The following is a 16,313-nucleotide window of genomic DNA, read 5'->3' as shown; positions in this document are numbered from 1 at the left end:
CATCTATGTAAAGAAAATATGGTGACAGGTCTTCCTATGGTATCTTGCAGAGATGATGTTTGTTCCGGATGTGTACTCGGAAAACATCATCGGGACAGTTTTGAAAAACGTGCCTCTTGGCACGCCTCAGCCCCTTTACAGCTTGTGCATAGTGATTTATGTGGTCCACTTCCAGTTGTGTCATTCTCTGGCTGCAAGTATTTCTTAACTTTCATTGATGATTTCTCCAGACGCACTTGGGTATACTTCTTAAAACTCAAGAGTGAAGTATTAAACTCATTTTTGGCCTTCAAGGCCTTTGTTGAAAAACAATTTGGACATCAAATTCTTAAGCTAAGATCTGATAATGGCGGAGAATATGTTAAAAACACATTCATCAACTTTTGCACTGAGAATGGAATTCAAATGCAACATACTGTTCCATATACTCCACAACAAAATGGTGTAGCTGAAAGGAAGAATCGCACCTTAAAGGAAATGGCTAATTGTATGCTACAATCTAAAGGACTTGGTCTTAGTTTTTGGGCAGAAGCAATTAACTGTGCAAATTACATAATAAATCGCACTCCTACTAAGGCTTTAAAGAATATCACTCCAGAAGAAGCATGGAGCTCAATCAAACCAGATGTAAGTCACTTTCGTGTTTTTGGAAGTGAAGAGTGGGCCCATATTCCAGATGAAAAGCATAAAGCTTTAGAACCTAAGAGTGAAAAATGTACTTTTTTTGGATATTCTAAAGATGTCAAAGGCTATAGACTTATTCCATTTAAGTCCAAAAATGTTATCATTAGAAGAGATGTAAAATTTGATGAAAATATATCGGCCTGCGAGCCTAGTCCGGCGGATGTGCCACCTCTCCCTATCTCTTCTACTTTTGAAAACATTTCTTCTTCAGATGATGAAAGTGAGGATGACAATCCTCCTCCACCATCTCAGGATCCTCCTTTAGCTCCTCAGCTTCCAAAATGGGTGTGCTACTCGAGATGCAGCAGGTGATCTTGTCGGTGATCCTACAGATCAGCGACGCACACGTTCTCAGTTTGATAGAGCTTCTTCTTTACTGGCTCAAGCTCCAGTAAATTATGATCCTAACACATTTGCAAAAGCTTCAAGCCATCCAGATTGGGAAGCAGCTATGAATGAAGAATATCATTCATTATTGGCAAATGATACATGGGATCTTGTTCCTCTACCAAAGGGACAAAAACTTGTTAGATGCAAATGGGTTTACAGAACCAAGTATGGACCAGATGGGAAAGTTGATAAACATAAAGCTCGTCTTGTTGCTAAAGGTTTTTCACAGGTTGAAGGCATTGACTACACTAAAACCTTCTCCCCTGTTGCCAAAATGAACTCTATCCACCTTGTTCTTTCCCTTGCTGCCTCGTTCAAATGGGAAGTCCATCAGATGGATGTTAAATCTGCCTTCTTGCATGGGGACTTGCATGAAGAAATCTACATGGAACAACCCATTGGCCTCATAAAAACAGACTCTAGCCTTGTATGTCGACTTAAGAAATCCCTTTATGGTCTCAAGCAAGCTCCTCGAGCTTGGTATGCGAAAATGGATAGCTTTCTTTTAGAATTTGGCTTTTCTATGTGTTATTCTGACAATATTGTCTACACCAAGAAAGTGGGAAAGTCTGTTATCATTCTTGTTCTTTATGTTGATGATCTTATCCTTACCGGTAGTGATCCCAACCTTATAAACCATGTGAAGTCCAGCCTTAAAAAGAAATTTGAAATGACAGACTTAGGACACTTACATTATTTTCTCGGTCTTCAAGTCTTGCAATCCAAGGAAGGTATTTCCCTTTCTCAGTCCAAGTATGCCTGTGATATTCTACGCCACTTTCACATGGAAGATTGTAAGCCAACCCCTTCTCCCTTCCAGTCTGGAGTCAAACTTTCAGTCACTTGTACTTCTCTTGAAGTTGATGTTGCCTTATACCGTCAACTTGTAGGAAAACTTCTATATCTAACCCATACTCGACCTGACATCTCCTTTGTCGTTGGCCTTGTTGCTCGGTTTATGCAAAACCCACGTGAAAGTCATTGGAAAGTAGCTAAAAGAATACTTCGTTATGTTCGAGGTACAGTTCAGTTTGGGATTCATTACAGTGCCGAAGCAGCTCCTCTATTGGTTGGTTTCACTGATTCTGATTGGGCTCGTGACCCTGATGATCGGAAGTCTACTGCCGGTTATGTGTTCACTCTTGGTTCAGGACCTATTACATGGGCTTGCAAGAAATAAGGTGCCATTTCTCTTTCATCAGCAGAAGCAGAGTATCGTGGTGCTGTAGAAGCTAGTAAGGAAGCCTTGTGGCTTCGTCAGAGCCTGTCAGAGTTTGGCTTTCAGCAGCAGCATCCGACTACACTTTGGTGTGATAATCAAAGTGCCATTCAGCTATGCAAAGATCCAGTCCAACATCAGCGCAGCAAACACATTGAACTGCACATGCACTTCATCAGAAAGCTCATTCATGACCATGTTCTTGAAGTGCAATATTGTTCAACAAATGATCAAGTTGCAGACATCTTTACAAAGGCTCTCACAGAGGCAAAGTTCACTAAACTTCGATTTATGGTTGGAGTTCAGGAAGTTGTCACTAAGGGGGGATAGGCTCTAGTGCCTCCTTCCTTCTCCTATTGTGTCATATTTGTAAATCCTTCAATCCTATCCCAAGTTGTTCTTAAGGGGGATGTTAGGATATTCCGACACATAGGAAATAGTTAAGTACAACTTGGTCTAGTATAGAGTTAGGTATAGAGTTAGGTAAAGTGTGTTTCTTTACCTTGTACATTTTGTAACTTACAATCCGACGATCACGATATGTAGTGATCCGACGGTTCATTCTCTCCTCGGTATCACCGACACTTGATCCGTGGCTTAACACCTGATTGGTCCATGATTTCTATTTAAAGCGCATGGAGGGTCATTTGTAGGGTAATCCGTCCATGAGAGAAGCATATGTAAATTTTCATTCTCTTATTAATAAATTGCCTGAAGTGGCCGCGTTGGCTAAGGCCGTGGACTGTTTCCCTCTTTGAGGGTTTTAACCACGTCAAAATATTGGTGTATTGATATGTGATCTATTTGTGAGCGGTGTCCTTTGGTGTTCTTTCTGAGGAACTTACCCTGTAAATTCCTACAATGCTTTTCACTGCTGGCTCAAGTTTGTTCATCAAAATCAAGTTTTCATGTCTTTTGATCAGCAAGAGTTATTTTCAGTCACTAGGTCTAGGGTTTCACAAAATGTGTCTTCACAATGTCCAATAAAGTCAGCAGGCCAGAGGGAGGTTCTTACAAAGTTGTCATTCAAAGATTTTCATCATCATATGGATGGATTATGACTGTTCTTCAAAACTTTGTTTTGAAGAAAAGTCAAACATTTTGTCCTTTTGTAATAATTTTCAAAGTTTTCAGTTTTTCAAATCTTCAGGGGCAACCCTAGTCTCCTTTGCCAAATTCCATGTCAGTTGTCCCTACAAAAATTGCCAAAAAAAATTTCATCATTTCAGTGAAAAATCAAAAAGGAAGTGTGAAAAATAGAGTTGCATTAAAGTGTGAAAAAGTGCCAATGTCAAACATTATAAAAATGGGTTTTGGAGAATCAAAAATCAAAACCATCTCTCCATGTCTTTATAAATATTTCTCCATGAGGGTCAAGGTCATTTTGAATGCCAAGAGTAAAGAGGTATCAGATCCTAGCCTAAAATTATCTTTTATTTCAGTCATCTCGGGCCCCATCGCTTATTTTTTTTTGCCAAGATCGACCCGGAGAGAGCCATCTCCTTTCCTCGTAGGGCTAGCTACGAGGCTGAGCATGGTTTGATGTGGACCTAGAACCTTGTCTTTTCAGCCTGAGACAAATCTAGGCTCTAACACCTCCTAATCTACAATGTCTTCCCTGCACCCTACAATTATTCAACACAAATTAGGCCTATTTCCCTTTTTTTTCTTTTTTTTTTGGTGAGACAGTTGGGGCGCCTCCAAGAGGTTTTCACTCTCGCTATCTGCCCCGGGTGCCTCTAAGAGGTTTTCACCCAAGGATCTTTTTATTATTTTCTGTTTTTTTCTCTTTTTTTCCTTCTTTTTTTTCTTCTTTTTTGTGATGATCAAGATGTGGGTGGAGTCGAGACAGGGCCCTGCTCCACTACCAACACTGATTTATCCAGAGTTTCAATGAACTCCTGCTTGGAAAGGGGCTTCCGATAGATTTTCAATCGATGCCCGTTGACGAGCATGGGGATGGCTTCTTCATCAATGGTTTTGATAAGGACTGAACCATTGTCGTTGCATTTCTCCACTGTATATGGTCCCAGCCACCTTGTCCTCAGCTTCCCTTTGAAATCCTTGTATCTTGAGTCATATAACAGCGCCCAATCTCCTGGCTGAAATTGCTTTGCGTTAAGGTGTCGGTCATGCCATATCTTTCTCTGGAGTTGAACTACTTCTAAGTGGAGGAGGGCCTGCATTCTCTGTTCATCTAATCCATTCAACTATAGTAACCTTTCCTGTTGCGCATGGCTAAGATCCAGGTCCAGCTGAGCTGCCAACCTTAATGTGTTGTACTCGAACTCTATGGACAGCAAAGCCTTCTTCCCGTAGACCAGCTCATAAGGTGTGAAAGCTGTTGTGGTTTTCCAAGTGGTGTTGTAGGCCCAAGTGGCCTCAACCAAGCGATCTGCCCAATCCTTTCTACTATTGCTCACCACCTTAGTCAAAATTTCTTCTAAAGCCCTATTAGTGACTTCCACCTACCCATTTGCTTGTGAATGATAAGGGGTGGAAGTTTTGTGCTTGATCTTGTGATGAGCGAGCAGGTCTTCAATCAAATTAGAGGTGAACTGACTTCCTTGATCTGTGACTAATTCTCTTGTGTAGCCAAACTTGTAGAAGATATTTTTCCTTAAAAACTTAGCCACTTTTTCTTCTGTTGCTGCCTTGATTGCCTTTGTTTCTGCCCACTTTGTCCAGTAGTCTGTGCACACAATGATGTAAGATTTTTGCTTTGAAGGAGGGTTGATAGGACCCACAAAATCCATGCCCCACTTCTCGAATGGCTTGAAAGTCACTTGAGGTTGGAGGGGCATTTCATTCCTCGGAGTCGGTTTCCCCATCCTTTGACATCAGCCACATTGGCTGATGTATCTTCTGACATCTTGATGAAGAGTGGGCCAATAGTAGCCTACCTGTAGAATTTTGAAGGCAGTCCTTTGTGCTACAAAGTGGCCTCCATAGGGTCCATCGTGACAGGTTAGGAGAATGCAAAAACTTCCTCCTCCCTAACACAACGCCTCAGGATTTGATTTGGGCCGAGTTTGAACAAGTTGCCCCCAATCCAAGTAAAGGGGGCACTTTTCCTTACAATTCTGCTCTTCTCTTTCGAGAATAGGTGTGGAGGGAACTGTGTTGAGACCAAGTATTTTGCTATATCAGCAAACCATGGAGAGAGTGCTGAAATAGAAAACAGGTGTTCATCTGGCATCTGGTCATCCACCGTCCCTTCTTCACCTACAGACAAATCTAATCTAGACAGAAAATCAGCAACGACATTTTCCTTTCCTGGCTTGTCAACAATGGTTAAGTCAAATTGCTGCAATAAAAGTAACCATCTAATGATACGAGCATTCACATCAGGTTTATTCATCAAATACCTTATCTCAGCATGATCAGTGTGTACAAATGTTTGATAACCAGTGATGTAGTGTCTGAACTTTTTTAGGGAATGGACTACGGCTAGGAGCTCTTTCTCAGTCACAGTATAGTTTAATTATGCCTTGGACAGGTTTTTGCTGACAAAGTATATGGCATATGTTAGCTTCTCTTCAACTTGTCCTAAGGCTGCCCCTATGGCTTTGTTCGAGGCATCATTGTGGATGTGGAAAGGTAGGGCTCAGTTTGGACCTCTTAGGATTGGGGCATTTACCAGCTTATCTTTCAACTCATCCAGAGCCTCTTGGCAGTGGTCAGTCCATTTAAACTCAACATCTTTCCCCAAAAGAACAAACAATGGCAAGGCTAGCTTACTAAAATCTTTGATAAATCTTCTATAGTATCCTGCTAAGCCTAGAAAACTTTGAACATATCTTACCTTCTGAGGAGGTGGAACCTTTTGGATGATAGCAATTTTGTTAGGATCCACCTATAATCCTTGCTGAGAGATTTTATGACCTAGCATAGTCCCTTCAGTCATCAGGAATTCACATTTTTCAGGATTGAGGGACAGGTTCATCTCAATACACTTGGTTAAAACTTTTCCCAAGTTAGTCAATGATTCTTGGAAGTTGGACCCATAAGGAGTAAAGTCATACATATAGATTTCTACCGAATCATGAACCAGCTCAGCAAATGCTCAGTACTGCTCTCTAGAAAGTGGCAAGAGCATTGCATAGCCCAAAGGGAAGGACCCGGTAGGCAAAGGTACCCCATGGACAAGTGAAGGTGGTCTTATCTTGGTCCTCCGGGCTGATTTGGATCGGATTATACCCGTTGAACCCATCTAGGAAAGAAAATAACTTCTTCCCTGCCAGCCCATCTAGCACTTGATCTATGACAGGCAAAGGGAAATGGTCCTTCTTGGTGGCTTTGTTAAGTTCTTGATAATCCACACAAATTCTCCACTTCCCATTTTTCTTGGGCACAAGCACTAGAGGAGAAACTCATTCACTGTCCGAGATGGGGTAGATGAATCCTGCATCCAAAAACTTTTGCAATTCTTCTTTAACAATGTCCTTAAGGGCTGGATTCATTCTCCTCTGAGGCTGCCTGACTGGTTTACAATCCTCTTTAATGTAAATGTGATCGATACAGACCGACGGATGGAGTCCTTTCATCTCCTTATAGCTCCAAGCGAAAGCCTCCAAATGGCAGTTCAATAAGCTACATAGCTCCTTCTCCTGTGAGGGAGATAAGGATGAGCTGATCTTCAAGGTTATTTTAGGCCCAAGTTCCACATTCTTAACTCTGGGAGAGGTCAGATCAGCCACACAGAGGTCCACTAAAGTGCGGGCTTGGGTACCTTCCACCAACTTCTCTAATGGCAGCACACTGGGAGATGGATTTTGAATCAAATTCTCAATTAGGTCATCCTCAGTTTGAGGACCTCCCCATGTGGCTTCCATTGTGCACACTGGTGTAGAGTAGACTTCATCCTCATCTTCCTCCTCCAACCAGAGAGGTAAGTCATGTTCTAGCAGAGGTTGGGCAGGAGTGTATAGGACTAGCTGTTTGGACATAGGATCATTCTTGATGGTCATGCTCCTAGCTCGACAACTGATGTAAGCATCCACAGTAGCTAACTAAGGCCTTCCCAAAATGAGGGGGTATCTAGTGAGTTTTTCCTTTGGCTGAAGGACCAAAAAGTCCGAAGGGTACTCCCAAGAATCAACAGAGACCAGGACATCCTCCACAATCCCTTTGAGAGTCACAGTGGAGCGGTCTTCTAACTGCAGTACTGTTGAGGCCTTTCTTAAGGAACTCTGAAGGTTGAGTTTGAGCATAGTGTCCCTGCCATCACATTGATGGCAGCCCCTAGATCGATCAGGGTGTGGGGGATTATGGTGTCATTGATGTGGACATCAACTATAGGACTCCCTAGATCCAAATATTTTGGACAAATTATTTGCCCCAACATCAGATCGGACAATTGTCCAATGACATTGATAGTCGGGGCATCTCTCTTGCGCCTGCCTGGGTGCCTGAAACACTTCTCCTTGATCAATTTGTTGTAAATTCGTACATCTTTTATAGCCTAGAGAAGTGGGATTTTCACACATAATTGTTTAAGTTCTCCCAGAAGTTCAATCTCCTCTGGGTTTGGTTGTGTGGCTACTATTAGTCTCTTAGGAAAGGGTGGCATGGATTTGGGTTCACATTCCTGCTTCCCTTCCTCATCCTCCAGGGGAGGAGGTTGGCAATTTGGAAGGACCTTTCCAGATCATAGGTTGATCTCCTAAATCTTCACAGCATAGGTAGAGCATGTCGTCTCTCCAGTGTATACCTGTTGGGCCTATCTATTGTTGGGGTTCGGGTTCAGTTGAGCAGGCATCTGAGGTTGTCTTGGAGGAGCAGGAGGTAATGGTTGTGGTTGAGCAAGCGGTGGAGGAAAAATAGCGGGAGGAGAGTTGTATTGGGGCCTCCACCCCGGTTGAGGTGCATTCCACTGAGGTTGTGGCTGAGCATGAGAGTGAAATGAATGAGCAGCAGGTTGAGTATGGTATTGAGATGGATAAGACGAAGGAGGAGGTGCGGACCAGGAAGGATGAGTAGGGGGGCACCAAGAAGGCATGTGAGTGGATTGGTTGGGGTTGTAATAAGTTTTGGATGTTCCTTGCATCCCCTACTGGTAAGGTCTGGATCCATGTGGCCTCCTTTGGTTGAGGAAGTAGAGTGGCTCGGTGGCCCCTTCAGCCCCTTGGTACATGGCTTTAAGTCCTGGTAAGGTTGGGCACTAGTTTGGTGGGTGGTCTTCCTCACAAATGAAACATACCTCCACTGAGTGCAATGGACACTCATTCTTAGGATGCTTCCTTTTACATTTGGGAGAAAATATGGCCAAAGCCTTCTCATCTTCCTCTTTCTTCTGTTGGATTCGGAAGGTATCCAGTTGCATGGCAATGGTCTGTCTCATCTCACTTTTGAGGTCTTCCATCTGGTTTGCAAACTCATGCTTGGAGAAGGTGGCACTAGCTGAAAGTGGATTCCCCCTTCCTCTTTTTCGGGCTGCCCTAGAGTGGTTTCTAAACACAATCTTTATGTCCTCATAAGGTAGTTGGTAGATGTCTCCTCCAGCTAGCAAATGGAGGGTATCTAGAAGGTATTTAGGGACTCCTTGAAGCAGAACCAGCTTCTGAGATTCAGGGTCTAGTGTGCACCTGGCCCTTTTATAACTAAGTTGGAACCTTTCTTCATAGTCTTCTAAAGACTCATCACTTCCCATGGTCATCCGAAATATCTCTCCCTTCGTTTCCTTTGACCTACAGTAGTCCCAGTATTTTTTGTTAAAGGTTTGTTGCATCTGAGCCCAAGTTGTGATATTGTTTCCAGGTAACCCCATGAACCACCGTAGTGCTGCATCCTTGAGGGTAGAGGGAAAGAGTTTCAACTTGTGCTCATCTTCTGCATAGTCATAAGTTTGAAAAAGGACAGAAAACTCAAACAGAAAGGTATCAGGGTCTTCAGTGGTCAATCCATGGAAGTGAGGTAAGGCTGAGGGACTTATGTTTTTCATTTTCATGTCCCCATTGGTCTCTCGGATGGGAAAGGCACCTTCTATTCTATCCTAATCTTCTATATCGTTTCTATGTTCAACCATGGTCTCAAGAGGAATGTTTTCTTGCTCTTCTTCTATTATAGGATCTTCATATATCTCTGGAGGTTCACCTATAGGTTCTTCTGGATCACTTCCACCAAAGAAGAGAGAAGGGTGACTCAGTGATGTGGTGGGGATGTTGGGTAAGAATTTCCCTGTATTGTCTTTGTTCCTACGAGGCATGAAATGGAATATTTTTGGTGGAGTTTTGGCATTTTTTCTGCTTGTACCTGCAAAACTGAAAGCGATTGAACTGCAACTAACTAAAATCTATCTTGCTGAAACGAAATTGCAGAAATGAAATGCTAAGCTACGCTTGCAGAATTGAAATTGCGGAATTGAAATGCTAATCTATGAAAGTGGGCTACGCTTGCTAAAATGAAATGAAAGCAGGAAATGTCTAATCTACTTTTGCAGAAATGAAATTGCAGAATGGAAATGAAACAACTACTCTACTCTTGCTGAAATAAACTACTTAGCAGAAGATTGAAGTAGAAAGTAGAAGAAAAGTAGCAATCACAAATACTCTGATGCTTCCCCAGCAACAGCGCCAAAAATATGGTGGGCTCCAGTATTGCAGCAATAATGCTGCAACTCCTAGGACTCCCTTCTTTACTTTTATCAACCCGGTAGTTCATAACAAACTTGGAAGTGACGGTGCTATATGCACAAGTACTAGCTCTTGCTGCAGGCTGTCACTAGATCAGTTAGCACAAGTCCGCTAGGAGCTTAAGCCAACTTCTATGAGCTCTTAGAGGAATATTTTAACGGTGATGGATGAAAGCTAAATCAAAGGAAGCTAGTCTACTTTCAGAAAGAAGCTGAAAGTGGAAAAGGAATGCAAACCCTAGCAAACCCTAGTTTTACCCATTAACCCTACCTTTGCAAGAAAAAGAGAGGAAACTACTGAAATGGATGCCATGGACTAATGGAAAGGTAAAATTCATGTGACTAAACTACTTCTGAAGTAAAATCTGGAAAAAAAACATATTTTTGTATTTTGAGTAATTTTGTAGGATTATTATGCATGTGCTTAACTATTTTGACTGTGCAGAGGTTGATTGATGGAAGGAAATGGTGAGGGAACTTGCAGGAGGTTGGGAATGTGAGAAGAGTGCCTAAGGGGTCCCTAACACCCTTCCAGAGAGTTTCACCGTGATCAAATCTCGAAAAACCGCTCTCGTGATCTTCTACAGGAAGTCTGCAGGGATTCTACAGGATGTTCCGAAAGGAGATTTTGGAGGGTTGAAAGTGGAAGAAAGGTGGAGAAGTGGAGATTGAGGTTGGATGAGGGTGTGAAGAGGTTTAGAACCTAGAAAATGAAGCTGAGAAGTGATGATGATAGTTGGATTTGTTCCAGGACGGATAGAGCAATGTTGCACAAAAATATGGAAATTAGGTCAAAGTGAGAAAATGTGGCAAACGAAGGGCAAGAATCTGAGTTAGGGGATGGAACAGGTTGCATTGATGGCGAAAGGGTAGGCAGGGAGGTATCACAAGTGTTCTACACACTACTTCTTGAAACTGACCAAACAAAGACCATGCAAACCAAATATCTAGCTATTCTAACCTAATTTGACCTAGGAATCTACACCCATGATGAACGGAAATTCATTGGTAGAAAATTATGTAAAATGACTTATGAAAACCATGCAAGAATGGATCTAAACATGTAATCACATCTGGTATCAACTTTTGCAACTGAGAAACTAACACTAGCAATTGCATGAAGAAACAAAAATAGTGTTTTTGTGGCAGCAAGGACACTTGGGTCTCAGCTCATGGTCCCTAGGAGGGAGAGGTTAGATCCAGGGTTGATTGATGGCATTTTTTGAAGATATTTTATGTTTTCAACCTATCAAATCACTCTGAACCACGAAAAGCTCTTTCAATCATCAAAAATGACCTAGATAACCAAGAAAGATTCTAATCTACTAATAGAAATTATTTTATGAAGGCAGCAAAAAACATATAACAGTACATAGAGGAGGCCCTGGCGCTTGGGTTGGGCCCAACCCCAAGAGCTACAGGCTCCTAAAAAGAAGCTCAGAATTGATGAAACATGAAACTGGTTTCCATTACTCAAAAAACAACCATGTCCAAAATGTGTTACAGCAAAAGCTCCAAAATGGGCTGAGAAACAAAGCAGCACTATAGTGCGAAATACAAATGTTCAACCAGTAAACTACGAAGGATGGAAGCCTTCCTACTTATGCACTATGAGGACCTCCAGCAGCCCTCCTTAATTCAAGGGGCTTGGCTGCTCAAAACTGCAAATATTCAGCCACTTTACAAAAGTTGCTCAGCTGCCCTTGGAAATCAACTTTGGTGGGTCGCTGAACTCCGAGCTGATGGTGGAGAACTCGAGGAAGGGGCCATTTAGTGCAGGAGACACCCTTCCTATGAATCCTCAGACTTTTCCCCTCGTATTTGGCTGTCAAATGGCCCATAAATTCTTGACCTTGGTCCAAAAGTTGTCCAAAAATCTGCAACAAACACGTATTAGCCTTCATGGTCAAGTGACTATTCTCATTCATTCAATTAACATAAACATACTTCAAAAGTATACATAAACTATGAAGAATGGTGGATTAATGGAGAACAATAGGAATAATGAGCCCAATAAGCTACCCATTTTTGGGGCTCATCAAAGACAAGTATGGATCTAGTAGATATTTTAGGGATCTACATTTATTGAGTAGATATCTCTAATTCATGTATAAATAAGAGGAGAATCCTTCAAAGGAAGCCAACAGTTGTGCTAAGCCCTAAAACTACCTCTCTTCCATGCATTTTCTTAAACCTTTTATCTTCTATTTTCCCATGTCAGTGCCCCCTAAGATATCAAAAATTGTTACATGTTGATTTCAGGAGTATATTTAAGTGATTTTCAAACTATATCATTGTGTGTGCTATTTGATCTAGGTTTTGTTTATCAACTACGGAATGTAGCCACTTTCCACAGCTAACTCGCAATTCCACAGTTGTTTTCATTGTTCTATAGGTTACAGGTGTCAGTAGGAGAAATGAGACACATGGGTAACTCTGAAATGATCCACACATGGATGAGGTCCTACTTGCTTAGCTAAATTTGTAAGGAAAGGTATTGGTTAAAGGGTGGTCAACACAGAGTTCTACGTCAACTAGGACTCTGTTCCTACACGTAAAAGAAGCCCGAAGCTATTCCTGAACTCGTGGATCCATTTTTGCCAGCTGCAGGCCATCTCCATAACACAATCCAACATCTGCCTTGCATAGATTTAGTGCTCATGGCAACCGAGAGGTTGAATCCTCAGATTTTGACCTGTTCACGTGTCTATTATTGAAGCAATTTCTCTAAGATACAGTTATCCATTTTCTCTATAAATATAAGCGTTTGCAACGCAGATAGTTAGTTCTTGATAGTGTTGATAGTGTTATTTTGTTGTTGTGTAACCGAGAGACATATTCCTCTATTTCATAATAGAAAACTTTGTTTTTCATATGGTTGTTTAAGTGTAGTTTGAAGTAACAGTGCGTTAGTCCAAAGTTGTGCAGAGGGCCCCTATGTAGCTGAGGTCCCTTCTTTTGTTTTTGCATAGTTTTTCATGTATATTTTCTCTTATTTGAATTGTACATTTCTCTTGTTTTGCTTATGATCATAATCGTTCTGACTTTGTACATGTCTTTGCAGCTTGTCACATTGCTTACTAACAGTGCACTTCAGAATAGTATTTTTCTTAATGTAGTTTTTGCATCAAGCTGTGATTTGAGACTTGCTTCCTCTGTTGAACTTTAGTTTTCAATTTCAATTGCTTATGCTTTTATTTAGTAAGATTTGTTTACTGCTTAAGATAGTTTATATATCAGTTCTTCATGCTATATGATGATATCTCTAGAGCATTTAGCTTAACCCCGTTTTAGAAGTTAATTGGCAAGCTATTGTGATTATAGGTGAAGTAATTGATTTTGCTTTCATTAGTATGCACGTAGATAGTTTAAATGTCACTTCTTTCATGCTATATGATGATATTTCTAGAGTCTTTAGCTTAACCATGTTTTAGAAGTTAATTGACGAAATATTGTGATTATAGATGAAGTAATTGACTTTGCTTTCATTAGTGTGCAATTTAGATGTCATTCTTTTCATGCCATATGATGATATTTCCAGAGTCTTTAGCTTAACCCCATTTTAGAAGTTAATTGACAAAATATTGTGATTATGGGTGAAATCATTGACTAGTTTCCAGTCTCTTTACTTTTTGGTTTTGAGTTGCAGCAGTTTACTAGATTTCAATTCTGCAATTAGGAAGGACAGCAGAGATAGTAACCTCATTTTCAGTACTTCATTTTTAGTTTGGTTTATGTAGCTGCATGTTTACATTCTTATTCAAGTTCTGATTTTGTAGACAGCATGTTTTAAGATCTCTTAAGTTCAAAGTTTGGAAATTATCATAAGAAGCATAATCCTTGTCTTCAACTCTACATCCACACTTGATCTTTAAAATGTATTCTTAAAACTTTTTCTAGGATTTCCATTGCACTAGAACACTTTAGGAGACCAACAAGAACAAAACCCCAAAACAAGATAAAACTGAAAACAATGAGGTAAGAAAAGGGTTGTCTAGCATATATAGTGCACTACACTTCATCAGTTTACGACTCCCGGATTGATAATTTATGTAGCAATTTAGGACACACTAAATTGACTAAACATTTTGGCACCATTGCCGGGGAAGTGTAACTAGGTAGCCTATTTCTTACATTCAAAAAAGAAAAGGGAAAAATTAATAATTTCTTGAAGTATGCTCTCCTCTTGCACCTAGTGTGATCTGGAGGATCAGAAAAAAAGAATTATTAGTTCAATAATTTCTTGAGTATGCTCTCTTCTTGCACCTAGTGTGATCTAGAAGATTATAAAAAGGATTATTAGCCCAATTAAAAATCATTAAAAAAAAAAATGACATGCATAGAGAAAGATATTCTAGGGGAAGGTTTATAGCTAAGGGAAAAAGTTCGATTTTTACAACTTCAACTACTTCAAAGAATAGACAAGATACACCTCCATCCTAGACTCATACTCCCAGCCTTAGGATTCCTAGAATTCAAGGGGAAGCAACTGAATTAGAATATTCTCCCACTCCATCTACTAAATCTAACCTAGGAGAAGAACCCTTCTTCACCTCCATAGGAGAGCCTATTGCAGTGGAAGAAGTAGAATTACCTAGAGAATAAGAGGAGCTAGAAACTCTCTCTCATCAACCATTAATAGAAGAGCCAGAAGATTCTGAGGAAACTATCATGGCAGAAGAAGAACAAGATGGAGAATTTTCACTATTTGGAGGAAGGGGTAGAGGTAGAGGTAGAGGAAATAATGGAGGTGGTAGAGGTAACAATGGAGGAGGTAGAGGTAACAATGGGGGAAATAGGGAAGGAGATAACTCATTTGGATTCCCTATAGTAGATGAGGAAACCCATTCGTCCTCCCAAACTTTTATGGATTTTGAAGTGAGGATCCTGAAACATTTCTATTTGAGTTTGAAGTCTTATGCCGAACCTATGACTATTTAGAAGACTCTCAAAAACTCAAACTATTCCCTTCAACATTGAAAGGGGATACTCTGAAATGGTTTATGGGATTAGTCACTCAATCTATTAGGACTTGGAATGATATGAGGCAAGAATTTTTGGATAGATATTAGGCTTATTGTATGCCTACTAATCATAAGGATGAGGTATTCAAAATGATGCAAAAAAAGATGAGAACTTAGAGGATTTTCTTGAGAGGTTCCAATACAACTTAAAGAGAGAAAAAATGAACAATTTAGATGAGGAAACCTTGAAAGCCCCTTTATTGAAAGCCAATAGAGATGAATGGATAGATATTTTAAACATGATGGGGAAGGGAGACATCTCTCAACTTCCACTTAGTGACATAGCAAAACTATGTGTCCATCTCTCAAGGGGAAAATCTAAAACTCGAAAAGGGCCTAGAGATCCTTCTCTTATTAGAGGAAACAAATCTGCAACTGGGACAGTAAGTAGGGCAGAAATCGGCAATATGCATGATGAGTTCAATACTGACATTCTAGGGAGACTTAGTGAACAGCTAGACACCCTCGAAATTCAAAACAAGCAGAAAACAAAAGCTGATGCTTTAGCCATCTTTTTCCCAAAATGTAGAAAGAAACATGCTCTAGGAGAATGTCCCTTAGATGCAAAAGCTGTAGAAACATGTATGATTTGCTTGGAAAGTCATGAGACCAAGGATTGTCCTTCAATCCCAAGCCTTAAAGTTGTCTTTCAAGAGGATCCAAATTCTGTAGAATCTCTTTTCTTTGTTTCAAGAAGACCTTTGCAAGGGAAATAAAATCAAGGATTTAACAATCCAATGAATTTTCATCCCCCACCAAATTGGAATTCTTGGCAACAACCTTGGCCTCAACCTCAAAATCAGTATCAATCTCAATCATGGGCACAAGGGGTACAAAATCCTTATGCGAGATTTGCTCAACATTATCAATATCCTCCATCTTATCAGGGCTATCATCTCCCACAAAACCAACAACAAAATCCACAACTTCCAAATCAAAACCCTCAACTTTCATTGCCATTTCCACAACAACAACCTCCTCAACAAAATTAAAATCCTCAACTCTTGCTTCCCTTTCAACAAAATTCAAATCAACTACCATCCCAACCATTACCAAATCCCAACAACAAAAACCCTCAGAATGCTTACATGGTACAAGGACAACCATTTCATACCTACATGATTGTTCCTCTAGATCTTAATGATGTTCAACTTAGATCTGGTAAGGTTTTAGAAAAAGAAAAACCTTCTATAGATGTTCAAGGGTAAGATGCTTTTGAGGAGGATTCTCTGAAATTCAATAAAAGTTTTGAAGAAGCATCCTTTCAAAACCCAACCATTCAAAAAGAAAAACAAAAAGAGTTAACCCCCACAACTCCTAAAGTTGAGGAACCTGCATCTACATCCACACCTCCTTTTCCTAA

The sequence above is a fragment of the Pinus tabuliformis genome, chromosome 6 (genome assembly GCF_031772625.1).
Source record: "Pinus tabuliformis cultivar Carrire ecotype Pingquan chromosome 6, CPIR1, whole genome shotgun sequence".
Classification (NCBI taxonomy): Eukaryota; Viridiplantae; Streptophyta; class Pinopsida; order Pinales; family Pinaceae; genus Pinus; species Pinus tabuliformis.
The sequence above is the reverse complement of the archived record's forward strand: the minus strand, read 5'-3'. Positions refer to the sequence as shown.